Raw genomic sequence first — 19431 nt, forward strand, 5'->3', positions numbered from 1 at the left:
CCAGTAAGAGAGAATCCTCACGATGTATTGATGTATGTCTCTTCAGTTTATCAAAAAGTTTTCTGTGGTTCACTCGATCAAAAGCCTTAGAGGCATCAATGAAACACATGAGGACAGATGAATTTTTAACCCCACTTAAAAATTAAACTGACTATTTCCTTGAGTGCATATATGCACATGTCAGTGCCGTGCTTTGGTTTGAAGCCAAACTGATTATCCAGAGAAGAGATAAACACACTAATTCTGTCAAACAAGATTCTTTCTAACACCTTAGATAAAATACTGGCTAGTGCAATCGGCCTATAATTATCCAAACAGCTCACTTTTGCAGTTTTATCCTTCATAACTGGTACCAGTAAAATACACAGCATTGAGTCTGGTAATATGCCATGAATCATAAACCCAGTGAAACAGAGTGCTAGAAGAGGAGCTAGCCTTAAACTAGCATGTTTTAAATGTTCTGCAGTGATGTGATCCAAACCAGAAGCTTTATTATCAGATAACCTATGAATGGCTTCATATACTTCATATGTCCTTACACTTATTGTGTTATTACTCATGTCAAAATTGTCCTCATATGGTTCACTTTTTATACAATTAAACAACGCACTGTAATGCTGTCTCCATAATGCTGCAATGTTATCTGCCCCAGAAACACCTTCAACAGTTGATGGTAGAGATGGTTTACAGTTATTAAGAGCTTTCACCTCTTTCCAAAAATCTGTCATATTATTACACAGCATTTTCCTGGCCAAAGAATCTGCTTTCAGCATTTGCTCATTTTTAGTTATGAATGTTACTAATAGGTTTTTATTGACTGTAAACCATCTGATCATCTCAATCTTAATAAACCTGTGACTGTTTTTAGTAAACAAACCTACTGCGGTGTGCCGACTGAATTATTATCTATATAAGAATAATTATTTGTGAGAAAATCAACGTTGGTGTGTATCGGCTCACTGAGTGGAATGAAGGATGGGCCTACATCCTCAATGGTGGAGGGGTTGGAGTTTTCTGAGCCCTCACACTTTTATAGGCGGACACGTTCTCTGTGGACACAACGGGCAGAGTATGACTTATTGCAAAAAATTGGCTAAATGAACAAAAATGGTGAAAGATGCTTTTATTTATTTATATACGTATTGATTTGTAGTCCACATGCATTGACTAATCACATCTTTGGTTGCATGTCACTACTGTCCTTTTCATCTTTTTGTTCACATGTAAACAAAACTGTAAATCCACTGATATCCACTGCTATGGCGGCCTTTGCACCCATAAGCTCTAAACATGGCCATAACTTTGTGCTGAACATTAGGGAGGTCAAGATCAATGTCTAAATAAATAAATTTGTTTTAACCACCAGAGGAGCACCAGCATGTTTGCTTTTCAGCTCTCCACTGCTGTATTCAGAATCAGAATTAGAATTCTTTATTAATCCCTAAGGAAATTATTGCCAGATGGCAAAAATACGACATGGCAACTCTGCTTATTTATATGTACACTCAATCATTTACATCACTGTATTGACGCCAATAAACTATACCAACAACTATACCTACATGACCTCGTAGAGCTAAACTTTGCCAAGATAAGTATTTGATGGAACCTACAATCTTCAGTAATCCATACCTTGCTTCCTCCTGTTGTCTGGCAAAAGCTAAAGAAAGCTGTAAAGCTACAGTGTTCCCATTTTGAGCATGTTCATGACATGGACCGACTTTTTGCATGTCCTGAGAACCTGAAGAGACCCTTTTTCCAATTTCTAAAGCCTACTTTCACAAAGACAGGGTCTGATGATTTGAATAAACTTTGGCAAAATGAAAACACAGCACCCCTTGTAAAGTGGCACTGTAATGCAACCAAGGAAAAGTTGCGCTACTATAAACACAGGATCAGGTTGTGCAGGCTTTGTGCAGGTGATGATGTCAGAAACATCAAATCCTTCTCTGTCCCTGTCATATCTGTTTGACTGGTTCCTGTCATGGGGCTCAAGTCCTTTTGGTAAACATGACAAGAAAACTTGTCACTCTCTGAAATAACTATATATTAACTGATTGCATTGCACATATTAACATTATTGACATTGAAATTGAAAAAAGAAATCTATTAATATATCCTTGCATTATCACCTGCTCATTTGCCTGACTGTTGCCCTCACCATATGACCCTCTGTGAGAAAACCACATGACTGTTCTGACAGTGTGTGCTTGCATGTACAATTATTTTTGTTGTTTTTTATGCCTGTTACCTGGTCATCCATGCCTCCTGTGCAGCCTTTCTCTCCCTCTCTTTGGTCATCTGACCCACTGTCACCTCCTCATTTCTCTTGCCCAAGCTCTACACCACCTCTGCCACCTTCTTCTGTCTCTCCTTTTTCAATTGCTGCAATGCCTCTGCCACCACCCTCACTCTCCTCTGCACCTCCTCTGTTGCCTCCTCTCTCTCTCCTCATCTCTGCTTCCTTATGTCCCTCTTTGATCTCCTGCTCTGCAAACCTCTTGAACCTGATATTAAAAAAGCTCAGTTAATTTTTTTTATGTTTTGACAGAGGTGGTATATTCATATGGTTTTGGAGAATCCATGTTCCCTTACCAAGAAGTTGGAAAGCATTTGAAACACCTATTGCCATTTTACCAGCATATTAAGAAAATTTTTCTTTTAATGTTGTTTCTCTTCTACGGAGCCCCGCAGGGGACATGGGAGAAAAAAAAAATTAAGACGGACTTTTGCGAGATCTCGCAAAACTAACTCGGGATCTCGCAAAACTTGAATTCCAACAATGGCGGCAGCTACTTAGTTGTAATATTACTCTTTCTGGGTCACAAAATACACTTTTAAAATATTTTGAGGCGTGAATGTAGTTGTGTAAACGTCAGATACCTGCTCGGTTTACAAACAAACTCGCAAAACAAACTCGGGATCTCTCAAAAGTTTTGCGAGATCTCGCAAAAGTTGAATTCCAACAATAGCGGCAGCTACTTAGTTGTAATATTACTCTTTCTGGGTCACAAAATACACTTTTAAGATATTTTGAGGCGTGAATGTAGTTGTGTAAACGTCAGATACCTGCTCGGTTTACAAGACATCACATATTTGCAAAAGTGCTCCGACGTTTTCGGAGATCTGACACCCACTAGCTCGAAGCTAACGGGAGGTCGAGACCTACTACAGCCGGGAGGAACACCGCTTTCCCGGCACATCGTGCCTCGACCTCCCGGTCGGCTTCGAGCTGGCGGCCTCCGAAGAATGCGGCTAAAACTTTTGCGAGATCTCGCAAAAGTCCGTCTTAATTTTTTTTTTCTCCCATGTCCCCTGCGGGGCTCCGTACTCTTCAGCACTGTAGCCAGGCTGGCAAAAACTCAGAGCACTGTTGAGCCAACCATTCCTTCAACATCAACTAGTAATGACTTCAGGAATTTCTTTACAAATAAAATTTTAATCATTAGAGAAGAAATTACCCATAATCATCTCACAGATGTAACAATATCTACAGCTACTTTCAGTACCATTGATATTCATTTACAGTCTTTTTCTCAAATTGATCTTTCTGAGTTAACTTCAATAATTACTTCCTCCAAACCATCAATGTGTCTTTTAGACCCCATTCCTACAAAACTGCTCAAAGACGTCCTTCCATTAATTAATGCTTTAATCTTAAATATGATAAACCTATCTCTAATAAGTGTACCACAGGCCTTCAAGGTGGCTGTAGTTAAACCTTTACTCAGACCCAGCAGTCTTAGCTAATTATAGGCCAATCTCTGACCTTCCTTTCATATCAAAAATCCTTGAAAGAGTAGTTGTCAAACAGCTAACAGATCATCTGCAGAGGAACGGTTTATTTGAAGAGTTTCAGTCAGGTTTCAGAGCTCATCACATCACAGAAACAGCTTTAGTGAAGATCACAAATGATCTTCTTATGGCCTCTGACAGTGGACTCATCTCTGTGCTTGTCCTGCTAGACCTCAGTGCAGCATTCGATACTGTCGACCATAATATTCTATTAGAGCCAATAGAACATCCTGTAGGTATTACAGGTACTGCGCTGCAGTGGTTTGAATCATATCTATCTAATAGACTCCAATTTGTTCATGTAAATGGAGAGTCTTCTTCACACTCTGCGGTTAATTATGGAGTTCCACAGGCATCAGTGCTAGGACTAATTCTGTTTACATTATAAATGATAAATGATGAAACCCAGCTCTATCTATCCATGAAGCCAAGTAACTACAGGAATGTCTTAAAGACACAAAGACCTGGATGGCTGCTAACTTTCTGCATCTTAGTATGAAGTAGCATCATCTTATCTTAGTATCTTAGTATCATCATCAGTATGAAAATCTTAGAAATATGGTATCTAACCAGATTCTTAATCTGGATGGCATTACCTTGGCCTCCAGTAACACTGCGAGAAAACTTGGACTCATTTTTGACCGCCTCGCTAGCTTAAAACCTGTGCTCTGCTTGTGCTGTTGTTGAGTTTATGGTGATGTGTACGGCTGGCAGCGGGAGAGCTGCAGCCATTGAATGTCCTGTTATAGCAACCGTGTAATTATTGTAAGAATAAATGATGCTCAAAGCATGAAAATACCATCAGGTCTGCCGTGGTGGTTTACAGTTATCGAATTTTTTTTTCTTTTTAGAAAAATCTTAAATAAAAAGTGACGCAAACCAGTAAACAAATTAAAAGAAACAAGTATTGTTGAGAGATTACAATACAAAAATTACAATTAAAATTCTCAACAACAAAAACAACTGGTGAAAATACAAGTAATATGTAAACAACTTAACAACCCCTAAAGTGTCTAAGTCACGTCACGTGACAGTGCAACATATAAACACAAGAGGGGGGAGGGGGAGCAAAATGTGCCTACTCTGCACTGACACAGGAGCGGCGAGACCGGCGACCTGGCTGTTTCGTCTTTGCCGAAAGCACAGCATTGCAAACAAGAAGAGAACTAAAAGTAAAGAATGGATTTCAACAGGCTAGTATCAATCTGATAGCAATACCAACTTGGTATCGATACAATCGATATTTGGATCGATGCGCCAACTACTACTTTTCATCTGTTTGCAAATGTTCAACAGTTCTCTACAATGAGAAAATTCTCACACTGTTCACTCAAACCAAGAAAATCAAATTTGTGATACAACAGTGGCAACACACAGCAAAAATGAAAATTCAGTCGTGGTCACAGACCCGATTATGCCACCTATCAACAGGTGCTTTGAAAGGCTCTCTGGAGTTCAGTGGAGCATGATCGAAAATGGCACATGCGACTCGGGCGTCCGAGGGGTGCTCGCTGATATGATTTGTGAAATCATTCAGATTGCCTCAAACAGAATCCTGAAAATAGCCCTTCCTATTATTCAGGATTGCATGACGAGTGAAGAGCCTTTAGATGCAGGAAAAATAATCCCGTCCCTTGGAGACTCGATTTCAGCCGCCATTGCCAGCGCTCTTAATGTCCCAAAACAGCGACACGAGAGCGCTGACGAGCTGACACGGATGGTTGAGGAAGAGATCTCCGAAAAGCTCAACTCAGCAATTGAACTCGTTACATTAAGCGGGAAATGTAGTAGTATTGACAAGCTGCACCGCATGGTTTGTCACACTGCCTCGTGCCTTAAAATGCATGTAGCACGTAAGCTGCGCTGCCGGTGCCTGTCAAGAGGGTCTGATTCCGGTACAGAAAGTACGGATTCAAAGATGCCATTGCAATCAGCAATCGCAGAGATTTCTGCGATTCTGTCATCAAGCAGCTCAGATGGAGCGATGACAGAAAAAGATGAGGATGAGGAAAAACTTGAGCTCCCACAAGAATCAGTTCGAACAGAACAAGACAAAATAACATCAACTGCAGAAAGCCAAAGTATCCGAGCTCCAACCCCAGTAGAAGTGGTTGCAGCTGACATCATAAATGAGATACTTGGTAACATGCATTCAAGCAGTGAAGAGCTCTGTGAGAGATGTAGCTTACCCAAACCTGCCTTTACTGCAGGATTAATTATCAACAAGGTGAGAGACTTCTTCTCCAAATGTTTGCCATCCACGTCACACTCCGGCTCAAAGCACGCAAACACCGCTTTTCCATGTTTGCGAAAAAACAGTTTGAAAAACTGAAAAAAGAGCTGATACAAGTAATAAAGACAAACAGGAAATTTGTTGTTTGTCTACAAAACATGTGCAGGTTCCACAAGTATGAAACAGTGTCCTCCGATGAAAGTATGGTTTTCAGTCCCCCTTTCAGTCGAGCCCCTTCCCGAAACACACTTCGCTACATACGTTCTTCTCCAGTTGAATTTGACACCATTAGATCAGACATTGATCAGTGGTTTGACAAGTTAACAAAGAAAGAACACTTCATCATCCATAAAACATTGGAAGACTGTTTGATCTACTTATGACAGATCGACTGTATCAAATCCCCAAGCCTCTAATGGGTAGAGCCCTCTCTGACACAGTCATCTCCAGGACTCCACAACCAGCACGACTCAAAGTGTCCCTTTTCTGCTGAAGTCCTCTATGTCTTCGTAGAAGACGCAGTAGAAAAGTTTTTACAAAAGCTTTTACTCTGGGTGGAGAACGAAGGCAAAGATCAAATGATTGAGGACAAGGTTTCTGTGGCGATGGATGACATTCAGAACTTTATTGAAAGAACAAGGACCCCAACATAGGAAACAAGCACAGATTCAGATGGCAGTGGTAAAGAATCTGTTCCATCACCTCAAACACCAAAATCTGGGAGCATGGCACCAGTAAAAAGTTCTCTGGCACCTGAAAAATCACCTGGAACACCAAAATCTGGGACCATGTCTCCCAAAAAATGCTCTGCCAGTGTTTCAGGCTCTCTCAAAGATTCCTCTTTAAAGTCAGAGATGAGTTCTGTGTCAGGGTCATCTTCTGATGTTGAGAAGAATTCCAGTCAGTTCATGTTCTTGCTCTTCCTGAGAGTCATCACCAAATCTAAAACTGACACTCAGCACTGGGTTGCCAGGACCGCCGCATCTACTAAAAAAGAACTAGACACGGTACTAAAAGATGAAAGATCTGATACAGCCTGAACTCAGCAGCACAGAGTCTGCCACAAGTCTGACAAATAACAAGGAAAAGTTCATGAAGAAAATAGCCAAATACCTCATCAAGGAGTTTGGCTCCCCAGACAATGTCTTAAAGGTTGCGATGGCAAATGATTTGTCTTTTGATGAGGCTCTGATAAGGCATATAACAATCAGGCTCCAAATCATCCCCAGTCCTCCAAAACAAGTCCAAAATTTCCAGTTTTTTTTCCCTACAGTCGGAAAAGTGCTGCGAAAACCCTTTAGATGATTCATTAAAGCCAGCAATGATTAAAATAACCATTCTGGCTTTTCCCCACTGCCCTGCTTCTTTTAATATCTTGAAGCAGAATCTTAGCACCAAATCAAAAATTTAAAGCATCACCATCAAATTTTATGATCTGCCTCAAATCCAAATTTTAACAACTGTAATTCAGGCCATCTCGTCTCCTTTTTGATTCCCCCACCCCAAACCGGTCACAGCGATGGCCACCCCTTCTGACCCGGTTACGTTGGAAGTTTCCTCCTGGTAATGTCTCCTAGTGCTTGGTCAGAGGGGTGATCATTTGATTGTTGGGGCTCTCTGTAGTACTGTAGGGTTTTGCCCTTACAGTACAAACAGGGAGGAGACTTTGTGATTTGGCGCTTGATTTTTAAAATATCTAATTCGGCGTGAAATAAAAAAAAATCCAAATTTAAAATACATCCCAACTTTGTGTTTTTCCTCTGTTGTCAAATATGTAGAAAGTGTTGCACGTGCGATTTTAGTAAATTTGCATCAATATGAAGCCAACATGTGTCTGTTTGTGCTTATTTTTAATTCTAGATGTAGACCTGCCATCAGAAAATTAGCACCTAGCCCACTTTGAACAATTTCTTTATTTCACATTTTTTATTTCACTTACCTTGTAGAGCCGTGGTTCTCAAACTTTTTTTGCTAGGCCCCGTTTTGGCTACGTCCACATGTACACAGTAACTGTGTGTGTATGTAAGCATGTACAAACTGCAGATAATAAGATTAACAGCAACAGCATTTTGTCTATATCCGCCATTGTAGAAATTAATCTCATGTAAATAATAACGTGGGCGCACAGCGCCACGTAAAAAGAGGCGCACACTTTGACGTTGGGTGACAAAATCTCTGTTTTCCTCGTCCGTATGTAAATGCAAAAACTGACTTTTCGAAAATCTCCACCCTGGCAGGAGTTTTTTTTAAAAAAAATCTCAGTTTTCAGTGATCAAAAACGCTGTTTACGTGTGGACGAAAGGCACAAACGCATAGAAAAATCTGCATTTTCAAAAATACCCATGTACGTAGCCTTGTTTTACAAGAACATTTTTGCCCCCGCCCGACACAAACACATCCTCCAACCACACACACACATATTTTGTTTTCAAACTCCATTGCAGTTTATTTCACACCTCAAACCTTCTGTAAAAAACTAAACAAATAAAAGTTAACTACAGTAAATTACAGGTTGCAATAAAATAAATTACTTCCTCTTTTAAATAACAAAAACCTGTGTAAGAATATTCACCACTGCTTTCAATGTCTCTCTGTGCAAAATGGGTTTAAAAACATAAACAGCTGTGGGACACTGTTTGCCGTGATTTGAACTGCGGGAACAAATTGTGGCAGGGTCAGTGTTGTGCCACGGTTAGTATGACTGACAAAGTGTGTTCCCCTTGTGTCGCAGCATTCGCTGGGCAAGGTTTATTCCGCCTCCTTAGACAATTAGATGTGCTATTAAAACTGTAATCACATTTATAAAAGTAAATGTGATTCCACTTGTGGTGAATCCACATTTCTCAGCACCCTGAGAGGCTGATGAGTTACTTGGCATTTGTATATCAAGTAGTGATGGGATTTCCGGCTCTTTCTTTCGGTTCGGCTCACTAAAAAGAGCCGGCTCTTTCGGCTCCGAACCGGCTGTTCAGGTTGTTTTGTTGCTTTAATTAATTTATTATTAACAATAATATAAAATTATGCACAAAAGGAATTACTAATGTTAAAAAAAAAGTGGTTTTATTTATATGTTTATATATAAATATATGCTGTGGCCCCTAGAGACAAAACACATACAAACTCCAAAACACATTTCTAGCATGAACTTAACTTCCAAAACAGAGCTACCTAGATCACTTAAATTACACAATTGAAAGCATGAAAGCATATGTGTATTGTTTGTGTATTTATACACAAGCATTCATATATAGTCAAATAATTTATAAAAAAAAAAAAAAGTTCATTTACCTGTTATTACCACACACCAAATCCGGACGTTGGTATTTGCTGGCTTGTGTAGCCACTAGGTAACAAAAGTTCAACACTGCCCCTAGCATCCTGGAGCACTTCTGTTGTCTTTTGTACGTGTTTTGAGTTTTTATGTGCTTCTGAGCTTTTACGTGTTTTGGAGTTTGTACGTGCTTCGGAGTTTGTACGTGTTTTTATGTGTTTTAGAGTTTGTACGTGCTTTTACGTGTTTTGGAGTTTGTACGTGTTTTTGAGTTTGTACGTGCTTCAGGGTTCGTACGTGATTTGAAGTTTGTATGTGCTTTGTCTGTAGGGGCCACCGTAAATATACTTTTATTTATTCACTCCACATAAAATGTAATAAATAAATCATATAATACAAAAATCAACTATTCACATTTCAACTTTTAACTATTTAAATTTTCAGCTTTTTCCTTTGATAAATTTAAAGTGAAACAACATAAAACACTGCAAACCACAACACAATTAAATATGAATTATAATGTGAAAACAAAAAGAACATGCATATTCTCTGTCATATGGACCTGCATGACTAACTTTCTGAATCCTTTATCATCTGCAACTGAAAATAGTTGTGGATGATTACTATACCTTTCTAATATGACTTGTTGCCCCTGGCTCTCTTTCTCTCTCTCTCCCTCCTGCTCTGTTCCTGTGCTACTGAGTGTAACTACCGCCCCTCCCCCCCTTCCCAGCGTAAAGCACAATGTATGGAAGCGGGAAAAAAGTGCGAGAGAGCGAGTGAGAGAAAGGAAAAAACAAACAAACAAACAAAAAAACCACGGCTCGCGATAAGGAGCCTGCTTGGTCGTTCACGTCAAAGAACCGGTTCTAAGAGCCATTTCGTTTGCGACCGACCCATCACTAATATCAAGGAACATGGTATAAACTTTCACTGGAAGTCAGTCACTGGTGTCAAGCCAGCCCCCACCTTTTCTTTTGCATTACTTGTGCATATAAGTATACACAAAGAGGCACCTGTCAGGCAGGCCACACAGTATGTGAGACTGGGCAGAGCTCAGTCTGATGTGATGATGTGCAGTCCAGGACAATCTGTTAGATCACAGAAAAAAAAAAAACAAGTTTCAGCGGTTACGCTGTAAAAAAAAAAAAAAAAAAAAAATCAGTAAAATGCATTACAGTCTACTATATAAATGTGAAGGAATTTTCCATATTAGTCATTTAAAGATATTTTTCTATATTTATCAACTACTGCAATACATTGTGGGAAAAAGAACCTTAAAAGGAGGGAAAAGTCAGAGCGAGTGCAGCCATTACACTTCTTTCAGACTTCATCTGTCATTTGTTAACTGGTTTTTGCTGTCTCCAGATAAGTCAGGAATATTTTGCTGACTCGTTTTAAAAATAACGGTTATTTAGTTTTAAGTTATTTTTTTTTCCATTTTTTTTTTTTATGTTAAAATCATTTTTGCTATGATACCACCAGTTTTTCCCTCCAGTGGCCAGACCAGTTTTCATAGATACAGCTGTGACTGCTAGCTAGCTAATTAGCGAAAGTAAGCAATGTAGATAACAGGGAAAAGTGAAAACTTCATGGTTCTACTAATGTATAGAGAGAAACAAATTATTGGAGGACTTTAATAAGTACTATAATAATACCTATGTTCACTTTAAAGGGTTTCAGGCAAAGTTACACCGTTATATTTGTGCCACAAAACCAGCCAATCACAGACTTGGATGCAAAAAATCTGATTGGCTGTTCTGGTCTCCAATCAGCTCGAAATGACGAAATGCAATGTCCCAGAATCCATTTCGTCCAAAACTCCACAGTGGCGGAGGAACACAGAGTGGCGGAGTTGGAAATATTACTCTTTCTGGGTCACAAAATAAACTTTTAAGATTTTTTCATGCGAGAATGGTGCTGTGTAAACTTCTAATATCTGCTCGATTCATTAAGACATCACATATTTGCATAAGTGCTCTAACGTTTTCGGAGATGCCTGTTAGCCTCCGAGCACTCTCTCCTGTACAGTACAAAATCGCTACATCGATCGCTAGCAGTGTGACTTTGAAGTGCTGTACTGTATGTTTGTACGTTTTTTCCCCAACAAATGCAACAATGTCGACAAAACGTTTTGCACCGTCAAAGGCACCTGTGGTAGGACCAAAAAGGCAGAGGAAGATAACCATTGCACAAAAAATTGGACTTGATTCATTAATGATTCATTAATGTTGAATTCTCTGGCAGCTGCTCTATTCCCATGTTCTGTGCCTGAAAACAAGGTTTGATCTTTGGTTTCATTTTATAATACTGGACTTATTTTTCTACAAAGGTTTGAACTTTGAGAGTGTTTAAACAAGAGAGAAAAGTGTGAAAATGTTCGTGCGAGTCTGAGAAAAGTGTATCAAGTGTGTAGTGAGGGGTTTTACAGGCTTAAAACATCAAAAATAATTGAAAAAAATAGTGTGCTCAGAATAGTGGCACAATAATTAGCGTGGATGCTTAATCAGCATCCACACTAATTATTGAAGGTCTGTGTAAAGACGTCAATTGATCCATAGATGGAGACATATCACACACGATTCTGGGAGCCTGTTCAGTCTGTTTTTCCTGCTCTTATCTTACAAGAAGGATGCAAGGGAGAAAAAACGGAAGTACAAGGGTCAGAGAGGTGATCTAATTAATGCAATTGAAATACTAGAACACCGTAAATGTAAATGTAAGAATAATGTAAATTTAATGGAATCAGGTTAAAAGAAATGTGCTTGGTTGATATACGTTCAGTTTATGCCAAACATGTTGTCATTGATGATTATTACTTTGAATAAATAAACCGTTGACTTTATATGTTTCAGGTGAAGTTTACTCAAGATTTTTGTATAATGAAGAAACTTTTTTGTGTGGTGTCATTAAAAATGGGCCAGTTGCTCATTCATAATGCTGTAAAATAAGTCTTTTGTTTTATAACCAAGTATTCCTTAAGAAAACAGGGGTTACTGCAGGACTTGAGGCGACTATTGCTGTGATTCAAAATAGAAGTAAGGTGACAGGTTACAGGAGTAAGAAAGAGGAAGAGAGAATAAGTTATGAAACCATAAACAGTTTTGTTATGTTTGTTTTACTCTTTATGGGGAAGTTGAGAAGTCTTATTCGAAAGTAGCAACTCTCTGTATGACTGTAAACGATAGCTTTCTCTGAAAAGCTTTGACATTTATTTTCTTGATTTATTGATAATTACAAAATAAAAAAATGTTCACAAAAACAAGTGCAGTGTGACAAAGAATTGTATGTTTATTGGAAGTGCCAGGATATTCCTGAACAAATTTCCTTAGAGAGTGCTCAGGCGTTTCTTTATTATTTTTCCGTAATCATGGATAGCAAGTAAAACAGCTTCCAGGATAACAGGCTAAGGGAAAGGGCAGCACAGGGAACAAAACACACTTTGGGTGTGATTTTAGTGCCACTTCCTTTGCTAAAAACAGAGGTCTTGCAAATAGCCTACTATGCACCATCAAATACTGAGAACTTGTTTGAGTTGTGTTCATAGTTATAATGTGGCTCCCCTGGACAGCGGGCTCAGTACACTCTCAGGATCCCAGCTGTAGGCTTGATAGAGGACTCAGCAACACAATAAGGTGGGACAAACGCCAAACAGATGTTGCTAGCCTGCACCTTCCACCCTATTACCCCCACAGCTATTGAAGGACAAGCTAGGCTTTTTAGATCTCTCTTGCATTTCAAAGGGGAGGTCAGGTTTTAGGCTCAGAGATCAGCAAGATAGTTGTTTTGCTGAAGTAATGCTGTTTGAAACTTTGTGAAGGCACACCCAGGCCTGATTACTGTCAGACCTGTTCAATCAAAAAAATACTTAAATAGAACCTGTGTGACAAAGTGAAGTAGGCTAAAAGATCTCAAATAGCTGCAAATCACGAGACGAGCAAAAGAAACAGCTAACAAACAAATTCAATTCAGTTCAATTCAGTTTTATTTATATAGCACCAAATCACAACAACAGTTGCCTTAAGGCGCTTTATATTGTAAGGTAGACCCTACAATAATACATAAAGAGAAAACCCAACAATCAAATGACCCCCTATGAGCCAGCACTCTGGCGACAGTGGGAATGAAAAACTCCCTTTTAACAGGAAGAAACCTCCGGCAGAACCAGGCTCAGGGAGGGGCGGGGCCATCTGCTGAGACCGGTTGGGGTGAGAGAAGGAAGACAGGATAGAAGACATGCTGTGAAAGAGAGACAGGGATTAATAACAAGTATGATTCAATGCAGAGAGGTCTATTAACACATAGTGAGTGAAAAAGGTCATGCATCATGGGAGTCCTCCAGCATAACTAAGGGAGGATTCAGGGTCACCTGACCCAGCCCTAATTATATGCTTTAGCAAAAAGGAAAGTTTTAAGCCTAACCTTAAAAGTACAGATATTGTCTCCCGAATCCAAACTGGAAGCTGGTTCCATAGAAGAGGGGCCTGAAAACTGAAGGCTCTCCCTCCCATTCTACTTTTAAATACTTTTAAATAGGAAAAACAAGTAAGCCCGCAGTGTGAGAGCGAAGTGCTCTAATAGGGTGATATGGTACTACAAGGTCATTAAGATAAGATGGGGCATGATTATTTAAGACCAATGAAGGGAAGCCAATACAGGAGTACAGCCAATACAAATAAAGTAATTGACATCTATCAGCCTGGGTTACAGAGCCATGTATAAGGCTTTGGAACTCTAGTGAAGAATCACAGTGAGAGCCATTATCCACTAACAAAGAAAACTTCAAAGGAGTGGCCAGCCTACCAAAATTACTCGAAGAGTGCGTCAACACCTCATCGGAGAGGTCACAAATGAACCCGGAACAACATCTAAAGAACATCTAAGGAAATCCCATGGGAGGGTTTCGAGGAGAAAATAACTTTTTGGAAGGTTTGAGTCTGGTGTAAAACTAATACAGCATTTCATAAAAAGAACATCATACCAACAATCAAACATGATGGTGGTAGTGTGATGGTCTGGGGCTGCTTTGCTGCTTCGGGACCTGGATAATTTGCTGTAATTGATGGAACTATGAATTCTGCTGTCTACCAGGAAATAATGAAATATAATATCGAGCCATCAGTTTGTGCAGCAGGACAATGACCTGAAATACACTGGCAAGTCCACCTCTGAATGGTTAGAGTGGCCCTGTCAAAGTCCAGACTTAAATCTGGCTGAGATCCTTTGGTCTTTTGACCTTAAACAGACTATTCATGCTCGGAAACCCTGAATTAAAATAACTCTGCAAGGAAGAGTGGACCAATGAGCCAGTGTTATGAAAGACTCCTTATCTTCTGGTTATCACAAACACTTGATTGAAGTTTGCGCCAAGAGTGGCACAACCAGTTACAAGGTTTGGATAACTTTCCCCCCCTCTAAATAAAATAAACGCTCAAAAAACTACATTTTGCATTTACTCTGGTTATTTTTGTGTAATTAATTATTTTTTGATGAAATCTGTAAGTGAGACAAATAAGCAAAAAAAGAAAAAAAAACTCAGAAGGGGGCAAATACTTTTTAACAGCAGTGTATGTGAGTTATTAGTTATCTATGGTGTAAAAAACTACCACAGAGTACACACTCTGAAACATGAATAACCCACCCAGAGTCAACACATGACTGTTGTACAACTTTACATTAAATATGTTTTCATATTTTGGCGCTTTGACATTCTTGTTTACAGAAATGGTCACACCAATAAAGCATATTTCAAGTTTAATAGACCCATTAAGCAAAAAAAAAAAATGCAACTAATGCTTGATTAAAGTATAAAACACCTGCAGGCGCTCACAGAGCAGTGCTGCTGTTAGGTAATATTTTTCAATCTAAGATGTGGCTTTAGTGAATGTCTTACATCAACATGTCTTGGGCCTCTGTAACATCTATTTCACTGCATGTTCATGTGTGGTTTTTGACAGGTTTGGAAGAATTTATGTCTTTGAGCTTCCAATAATGCACTTACTAAAGAGAGAGTGTGTGTGTGGGTTTGAACAAGTTAATATTCAACGGCCCTGGTCATCAGTATGCCTGTCTGGTCTTGTTTTCTGCTTTCTCCACAGGATCATTGAGTTACCCTGCTGCCTTGGCCTTAAAATGAGGAGCTGAATTCCTCAGTCTGTATTTCCTAACACGGGATAGGTCAGTAATCAGCTCAAACCATTTTTCTCTCTGAAATCTTACCACACAGACACACACACTGAGCATTTGGAGCACGTAACTACCTGTGGTTGTTGTTGCCACTGCTTTCTGGTCACATGTTAAGTCTTTGAGAAGATAAAACTGATTAATTGGCTCCCGGAGTTGGATTTTTATTTATGTATTCACTTGCGCTCAGCTTTGGCCCTTCCTGCGCCATTCTTCCAGTTTTTTCCCCCCTCCACTCGGTTTCCCTAGCAACCAGGGCTCCAATCGCCCGGCCAGCTGCAGATTAGTTCAGCAGTGGGGGGTTTAGGTGGGTGGGAGGAGTTGTGTGTGTGTGTGTGGGGGGGTGATGATGGAAAATGAAGAAGGAGGAGAGTGAGCGAGAGGAGGAAGGAAGAAGGGGAGGGGGTGGCTCGAGGGAAGGAGGGGTGGGAAAAGTTTGAGAAAGGGAGAGAGAGCGAGTCAGTGTCACTGAGAGATAGGGAGTCTCTGAGTGTGCGTTTAAGAGCTAGAGCGCATAAGGAGCCGTAAAGGTTTTAGTTCGCAGGCAGAAGACTGAAGAACAGAGGAGGAGGAGGCATGTCCCCGACTTTGTGACTTTTTCAGAGTATTTTTTGTACCCTGCACCCAGTGTCTTTTTTCTGTGTGTATACGTGGGAGGTACTGACAAGGGCAATGCAAAGTGAGAGGCAGGGGTAAGGCTGCTCAAACTTCAGGAATAGAGAGAGAGAGGAAGAAAGGCAAACTACTCTGATGCAAAGGAAGCATGCAAGTGGATGCTGTCTTCTGCGGGGTCAGGATTCGCAAAATGAGAAACTGCCCCAGGAGCACTTCACCAGGGCTCACCCAGCTCAGAAAGGTAAGATTTCATTTCTCACATGTTTCTATAAATTATTGTTTTTACTGAACTAAGTGAAAACTTTTTTCCTGGGAAGCTACTGCTGCTTTTGGTTTTGTTTTGTTGTTTTATTTATTTTTAATTAGTATTGGCAAAGGATTTAAAGCAATCTTTGTGCGTTTACAAGTCGTCCTCACATATAATGCTTGTTTGTATAAAGAAAGCGCGTCCATGTTTCTTCAATGCAATATGTACGACAGAAGTTAGGGTATGGTTTCCTCTGAATTTTTATGAGTCACCGGTTATCCCGGACTGCTTTGGCTGCAGTTAAGGTATCCTGAGTGCTGCTCAAGTAGTCAGTCAAAAAACATCTGAATCAAGTCCACGGATCTCAGCTCTCTGGACCTCTGTGAGCTGTTTGTGCACATGCGTGCTCAACGGTTGTCAGCTCTCAGCGTTTATTAAATGAAAACAGCGTGTGGGTAGATGGTCTGGTGACAATTTGGATAATGGTCAAAGTGTGTGCTGCATTCCAAACTTGGCTTGTTAAGGGAGAGAGAGAGACAGAAAAGAGGGGATAAGTGAGATGAGCATTCTTCGCGGTGAACAAAGGCACCTCTTCATGCATTGCTTGTATTGTTGTGAGGGGGCAAGCTGGGGTGGAAACCTCAGGTAGTTCCAGAAAAATGTCAGCTTGCCAATATCGGGAAATGATCTGTATGCACGAGTATGCATTAGTGAGAGTTTGGAGCTGGGATAAAATGTCATTACACTTGAGGGCCTGCAGTTCATATGTTATAATATACTGTATGCGCTGTAGTGATTAAACAGAGGTCCACAACAGTACTTTTCTTCTTTTCAGATTTTCCTGTTTAGCAACCTTTTGTCTTTGGACTCTGGTTCACAGGACAGTGTGGATTTTGTAGATATCCACATCAATAGCTGTTAACTATCTCTTTAAATATATAGACAAGTTGCACAGTAACCACGGAGAAACAGAAACCAACCAGAAGGAATCTTTTTTTAAAAAAAGAATGAATGAAAATATAGTGCATCACAATGTTGGCTATGCTGCAAAGTGAATATGTGGCATGGCTGTAAAATTACAAGAGTATTTAATACTACAAAATCACCACCTACATATAAAGAGGTCACCGTGGTGAATTATTGTTAAACTATAACTTACTGTAATATGTTGATATGTCCCAGGAGATAATAAAAAAAGCACCATGATGTTAAATTCACTGTAAACAAACACAGTCTTGTTTATCTTCCTTCTCAGAATGTGGCCTAAAGGCTGAGCAAAATTCTTGAATGCATTTCCTACCTCTTAAAACAACATTACAACATTTTATTTGTTTGGAAATATTCCGAAACTTGCTGGAGAAACTTCATCTTTCCATCATTGTTGTACTGATGATATGTGGTATTGCCAAGAAAGCGGAACGCCAGCCGTAAATTCTCCTCTCCGTTTCCTTCAGCAAATATGGTTTCTTTTTGTGTTGAAAGCCAGTTGAAGTAGAAATGCCCATATAAGGCGGTTATATTTGTCTGTCCTTTGCACCTATGTAGTCTAAAGATGCAGCTACCAACCATACGTGGTAGCATTAGCTCATAACTTTGTGCTCCACCTTGTTATCCAAACGTGAATACTTCTGTCTCATAAAAACAACACATTCTATGGCGTGCACACGCAGGATGAAAAACACTGCTCTACTATGCCACTAGTGGTCAACGAGACAATAATAAGTTTGATACTTTCTGTTTCAAAGCAGATTGTAAAACAGAAGGATCGTCTGCCATGTCCTGTAAGCAAAGGATGGCTATCAGTCAGCCAATATAATCCATCCCAGTGGATTCCTCAAGTCTCCTCGAGTATTTCAGTCTGTTGGGTGATCATTAAACCCAAGAACAAAATCCTTGGAACATGCAGCACTGGAATATTTATATTTCTGACTGAGGTGCAGCCAAACTTTTTTTTTCTGTACTTTAGGTTCACTTAAATGGGTAAGGCTGGGACGTTTATGGAATTGGGAATGGCTGACTCCCCCAGCGTTGCAGAGAGAAGGTTTATAGAGCTGGAGATAAAGACACAGGGACCATCTGTCTGCTAGTCAGCAAACTTATAATAAGTGAGCTGCAGTCTTTTCCTGTGAACACATTGTGTCTGTCTCTGTGTTTGTGTCTGGTAGTAGTGTTACTATCATACACACACTGGCCTGGCAGATTGGATATTTGCATTCTGAGTTCAGATCGGAGGCTAATTGCCTTCATGACTGCGGTGTAAGACAATATGCACTGTAGAGGAAAAGTCAGCACTTGTGACTTTGCATTCATCACACAGGATATCTACCCTCCCTATTTTTCAGTCATGCCCCTCCTCTGTTACTCATTTTTGCTCTCAGCCATTTGCTCCACTTTTCCCTGTTTGACTTTTCACACCAAAATCCTGACACACTCATATCCATGGTATTTTCACTCCGCGTCCATCTATGTGTTCCCTCATGATAAACACACTTAGACACATCAACACATGCAAAGCACAAGGGCTTAAATCTACTCAGAGAATGTTTCATCAGCATGTATTCATTGTGTGTGTGTGTGTGTGTTGGGGGGGTGGAGGGGTCCTGAATTCTGAAACACCAGATGTTTAGTATTGTGACAAATTGGTCATCTTTCATGAGTGCACTGGCTTGTTTTTTTGTTTCGTTTTTTTACTTGGATGCATACTGAAGTGGAGAAATCAGTCTTGATTCATTGGAATGACTCACTAGAGTACGAGTTCATCCAGGAAAGCAGCGTTTAGCTCCGTGCTGACGCAAAGGTCTCTATTTTGCAAGAAAGTTAACTGTTACCGACCTGTTTTTACGCAGACCCACACTTTTCATGGATTTGTTTTGCAAATGTATCAGATCGCTGTGCACACATGAAGCCCGTGTACATATCTGTGTACTGCAGTTTCACTGTATTGTGTGCATATTTTTGCAGTGTTTCTATGTGTGTGTGTGTGTGTGTGTATGTGACATCTGTCTCCTTTATTGTTTTCAACTCCAAAAAGTGACAGCAGGCCTTTAGGAGGTTACGGCCCATCCACCCCTCCTCTTATAGCCGCTC

At 40.0% G+C, this 19431-nt stretch overlaps 1 protein-coding gene and 1 pseudogene across 1 annotated transcript in view; both read left to right on the plus strand.

The window, feature by feature from the left end:
- Positions 1-1925: 1925 nt before the first annotated feature.
- On the plus strand, positions 1926-7357 carry LOC148102002 (uncharacterized; annotated as a pseudogene).
- An 8544-nt stretch (positions 7358-15901) lies between these two features.
- The window catches only part of si:dkey-82f1.1 (DENN domain-containing protein 2A), a 32764-nt gene continuing 29234 nt past the window's right edge, over positions 15902-19431 (plus strand). The window contains exon 1 of the mRNA XM_006782495.3: positions 15902-16338. The gene's annotated coding sequence lies outside the window, so the exon portion shown is untranslated. The remainder of the gene's footprint in view (positions 16339-19431) is intronic.

The sequence above is a fragment of the Neolamprologus brichardi genome, chromosome 7 (genome assembly GCF_056152115.1).
Source record: "Neolamprologus brichardi isolate AB-2024 chromosome 7, ASM5615211v1, whole genome shotgun sequence".
Taxonomy (NCBI): domain Eukaryota; kingdom Metazoa; phylum Chordata; class Actinopteri; order Cichliformes; family Cichlidae; genus Neolamprologus; species Neolamprologus brichardi.